The sequence below is a fragment of the Sinocyclocheilus grahami genome, unplaced genomic scaffold (genome assembly GCF_001515645.1).
Source record: "Sinocyclocheilus grahami isolate Dianchi unplaced genomic scaffold, SAMN03320097.WGS_v1.1 scaffold48.1, whole genome shotgun sequence".
Taxonomy (NCBI): Eukaryota; Metazoa; Chordata; class Actinopteri; order Cypriniformes; family Cyprinidae; genus Sinocyclocheilus; species Sinocyclocheilus grahami.
In genome coordinates this window covers 2,975,146-2,980,432 of record NW_015505227.1, presented here as the reverse complement: position 1 = coordinate 2,980,432, position 5,287 = coordinate 2,975,146, and the positions used below count along the sequence as shown (strand labels likewise).

Sequence of the window (5,287 nt, the reverse complement as noted above, 5' to 3'; positions counted from 1 at the left end):
TATAGTATGAATTGGTCAAGAGGTTCACTCCTTGAATTTCATACAAGGCCCCAGTTCAAAACCAATCCATACATACTTTTGTAAATAAATCAAGCAGAATTGATGCATATCAGGAACAGGGGCATTTGGTAGGATTTTATTTAGTGATTTTCCTGGAAAAGGGAGCGAATGGAAGATATTGCTCCAGGCAAATATGTTGTCTAGAGGGAAAGATTATACTTCATGTAATGAACTTGAAAGGATTTTTATTTTGAGATAGTGGGATGTACATGAAATGGAATGAGCTGAAAAACAAATAGCATTTTTCTTTCTTTTTGAATCAAAGGCCTAACGTGACCCCTGAATAATTAAATCGTTTTGGTTTTATAAATTCTCTCCTCAATTGTATCCCCATGTAAGGAGCCTGTCTCTGTTTATTTGCTGTAATAGACTCCAGAAAGATCAAAGACACAGCAGAATAAGGAGTTGTCAGAGTGTAGCACTCAGAGAAATTATCTCTTCATGGCTGTAGATTATTGGACAAGGCCTTTGGGGACATTAGATTCATTTGCATCTCTGCTATCTCCAGTTGAGTATGTGCAAGAGTGGGCTTTGAATCTGTCCGGTTGGCAGTGTCTTCTTATCACTCCATAGCTTTGCAGTGGTGCGGAGGCCAGTCTAGAGAATGTGTTCCATATCAAATTCGGTATGCTCAGAGATGAACCGGCTGGAATAGCAAAAAAGTTCTGATATGGGGAGACAGCCCTAGGCAATCCTTCTTTATTGATAAGCAACAAGTCCTGCTGTGAGTTTATGTGTGTGAGGGGGAGAAATGACTTGTTATGCCATAACTAGGGACCATAATATCATAGAAACTTGGCACTGAGTTGTTTAAACTTGGCCTGTACCTAGAGCACCCTAGAGACCATCTAGCAATAACTGAGCTACCACACAGCAACATTCTAGAAACAATGCAGCAAACTGCAAAGCCATAGTGTCATTTAGCCAGACTAAATGCATGAGGTCTGGTCCACATCATGCCTTATTCTGACCAATTACTGTAGTGTAACTCAAGTTAAGGGGAGGGGTTATCTGACATATATTGTACCACAATAATAGAAGAAATTAAATAATTAAAATAGTTAGAGCTGCACTAATTTTAAAGAGGTCTTATTTTATTTAGTTAGTGTGTAATGTTGCTGTGTAAGCATAAAAAGTTCTGCAATATTACAAAGTTCAAAGTACACTCTAAAAGGAACTACAACAAATGGCTTGTTCGGACTACAAAACGCTTCTTCCAGGCGAGTCCTGGTTGCGCTGTACAAGAGAAAACAAAAAAGAAGAGCTGCTTTAGTAGCGTGTTGTCACCATGTTGAAGAGATGCTGTTCCTTCAACCCCAGTTCCAAAACCCCTATTTGTGCTTGAAAAGTTTCTGCACAATCCTCTTGTTCGTAAAAATAGCTAACAATTAACAAAGAACTGTATCACTGACTTTTAGCGCAAGTTTAAAAACTCAAACAATGGACTGTAACAATCCCCACCTCATCCAGTGCTTTTTTTGTTTGTTTCCGTTCTCCACTGCTAAACGATCCAGTGCGTGAGTGAATTGTCTGAACAAATCAAACTAAATTGTGTACAATTTCAGACCTTTTTGCAACCCCGTTTGACCAATTAGTTAAAAAGAGTGATTCATTCACATATCTGGCACCTGATTCTAAACAGCGGATAGAAAACGCATATGACTTGACTTGATTGCTGAAATATTATCAGAGAAAATTATTCTCAGGTCAGTGTATGTCAATTCCACTGACACATAAGGATTCATCAGTACTATTTTACTGGGGCTTGTTGTGCCCCAGGGGAAAGGGTCTAGTGATACCCTTGTAATGTACAGTACAAACTTTGATTCTGAGATCTGCAACAGATTACATTAAACTGTTATTAAATTATTAGTGTTTTTTTAACCCTCTCATGCTGCTCACGTGGCAGTAATTTATTTTCCCAATGAAATAAATATACTGTATTTTAGTCTGATAATGTTTTTAATCTAAACAAGTTGTAGTCCAAACTTGAGGTTGATCTAAAACAAATGAGCTTTCAGTAAGATTTAGTTTGGGTGCAAAACCAAACATTTCTATTTGATGAAATTCATCTATTAAAGGAATGGTGCATCCAAAAATGAAAATTTGTCATTAATTACTCACCCTCATGTCATTCCAAACCTGTAAGACCATCGTTCATCTTCTGAGCACAAATGAAGATATTTTTGAAGAAGAGCTTTCTGACCCTGCATAGACCGCAACACAACTACCACGTTCAAGGCCCAGAAAGGTTGTAAGGACATCGTTAAAATAGTCCATGTGACATCTGTCATTCAAACTTTACTATATGAAGCTACGAGAACACTTTGTGCACATAGAAAACAGAAATAATTACTTTATTCAATGATTTCTTCTCTTCCGGGTCAGTCGATGTAATGTGCAGCAGGGACTGACACGGAAGAGAAGAAATCATTGAATAAAGTCTTTTTTTACTTATAAGCAATTTACTCTCCCTATAAAGACCTATGCAAAGCATGCTGGGACCTACAAATTCCCTGCCCATTTGCAGTTAATAATCATGCTGCATTAGCTCATTTTAAGTAAATTGAACAACCAGCCTGCTACAAAGTTCCTCAAACAAAACTCACAGTATCGAAGATGTGATGCCACTAACCTAAAAGACTTTGGCCAATCCAGTCATTAGATTTTCTTTCTCATTATATTAACCTGGCATATTGCAAACATGATTGCGTTTCCACACAAGACGATCTCCAGAAATTGTGTAAATCCAGCCAATCAGATTGTTGGTTGCTTGATTGAGAAAGTAATATCCAGTTTTATGTGCATTATGCATAAGCCGGCTCTGCCAACCACCCACAACACTTTAAAACTGTGTCAGTTCGGTTTGCAGGGCAAGCACCTCTTATATTTCCCTCATAAAATGTACAAATCCATTGCTGTGCCTCAAGTGCTTTTGTTTATCTGAATATTTGTTTTCACTTTTCCATTCGGTGTAGTCTTCTTTGCCTCTGAGGATTGTTGCACGAGACTTACAGACATTCTGTACATTTTATATTTACCCTGGCATCCTGTACTGCTTGTTTAATCAGCCAATGTAATTTCTTTCCCCTAATCGTGTCTTCTCGGCCGCCATCAGCAGCAACATCGCCTCCGTCTCCAACTGTACTGACACACAAATAGCAAGGTGCTGTTTGTCAGTACTGGCATTCTCATCCTTTTCCCATATTCCCCCTTCTAGTTCAATTCCCATTGGATATGTATCTGTAAATCTGAAACGTCGCCCTCCAATTCCATCACCTCCAGGAGATATTTTTTCCTTATTTCCACCTCAGCATCATCTTATCATGGCTCCTGCTCAGATAAGTCTACAACCTGAAATAATGATTACAACACAGCTGAACATGCTGAACTTGCTGTGCACTTTTGGACTTTTTATCCTTGGAGTGGCAGGCTCATGCGAATAAGGCTAACCGGGTCATGCTAACTGGCAAAAGCTCTTGGCTTCTAACCACTTTTCATAATTCAGCCAATTCCCAATGGATACAATCAAGCCCAGCCTTGTCTATTTTTCTTGTTAAATACAATTTCACTCAAAAATACAGAAGCAAAATGGGTTGAAACAGTGTTTCATTTGATTATAATGATCGCAATTCAGCCAACGGAACACTGGCCTCCAGCAGTTAATGAAACGGCTGCTACAATGCCGCAGGTCCTGAAGAGGTGAGTCATCTGTGTGAAGGGTTCAGCTCTTGTTTTTTCAGGTGTGACAGAGGTAATAATGACCTTTTGCTTCATTGTCTTAAAGGTATTAAAGTTCAGACCCTGCTGCTGACCAGTAACACTCACAGCTGGTTCTTCAGTGGTGTTGTTTCATAAAAGCATATTGATTATATAATCAGTACAAAGCAGTGGATGATTTAGATCAGTTACAGATCAGTGAATACACTGAAAATGACTGATGGCTGATGCAGAAAGCAGGTCACCTAGCACAGAATAACAAAATCATTAAACCACTTTTATAATGGATAATCACAACTACCATGTTGTATCAGCATTTTAATAAAGCCACTCAAGCTTTTGAACTCGAGGAATTTAGGCACAATGTAAAGCATAGTAAAATCACTGTAATGCATGTCCTGGAGTGGTTTATTGCTTTTATTAAACAGCAAAAAAAATAATAATAATAAATCCAATTAATTTACTATTAGTTTTACTCCTATCATTTGATCATTTGCATAATTTCAAATTATTAGTAATAATTAATATATAATTGAAAAGTAGGAAACCTGCTCTACTGCACATACTAAAACAATATACAATGAACTTCATGTTTACTTAATTAACATTTATGTTTGAGATTATAATTAATCACACAATAATTATATTTTGTGAAGTCTCTGCAAAATTCTAGTCATCAAATAGTGATATGTTGAAATAAATGTATCAAATTGATTCAGACGTCTAACAACTGGCATTCATTCAACATGATTTTGATTCTCAAAGAAAAGTTTCTATAGATATGATTTTGATTCTCTTCAAATTAATTAATTAAGTGCACACACACACACACACACACACAGGAATAAATTACATTTTATAATATATTCAAATATAATTTAAATTGTAATATGTCACAAGGTCATTTTTTTCTGTATTTTTGATTGAATAAAAGCTGTTAAATTGATTTCTCTGCAACATCTCCCTAGTTTTGCATACATGGCCCTCACAGTTTAATAGTAATGACTTTATGAATTTATTCACTGATAAAATAGATAACATCAGAAATAGCAAATGTAGATACTACAGCGTCTAATACTTCAGTTTCATTCATCGCACCCAAAGATAAACTGCAGTGCTTTACAACTATAGGACAGGAAGAGCTAAATAAACTTATCACTGCATCTAAACCAACAATATGCCTATTAGATACTGTACCCACTAAATTATTGAAAGAGTTGTTACCTGTAGCAGAAGAACGGCTTCTCAATATTATTAACTCGTCGTTATCTTTAGGTCACGTCCCAAAACCATTCAAGCTGGCGGATATTAATCCTCTTATTAAGAAACCACAACTAGATCCTAGCGAACTGGCAAATTACAGACCCATTTCAAATCTTCCTTTTATACGTCTAAAATTTTAGAAAACATTGTGTCTGCTCAATTGTGCTCCTTTCAGCAAAAAAATTATCTCTATGAAGCATTTCAGTCAGGTTTCAGGCCCCACCATAGCACAGAAACTGCACTT

General features: G+C 36.8%; 1 long non-coding RNA gene across 1 annotated transcript in view; it reads right to left on the bottom strand.

Moving 5' to 3' along the window:
• Positions 1 to 1,158: 1,158 nt before the first annotated feature.
• Positions 1,159 to 5,287, bottom strand: part of LOC107582962 (uncharacterized) — a 19,313-nt gene continuing 15,184 nt past the window's right edge. The window contains exon 3 of the long non-coding RNA XR_001608996.1: positions 1,159 to 1,237. This is a non-coding gene — a long non-coding RNA (uncharacterized lncRNA). The remainder of the gene's footprint in view (positions 1,238 to 5,287) is intronic.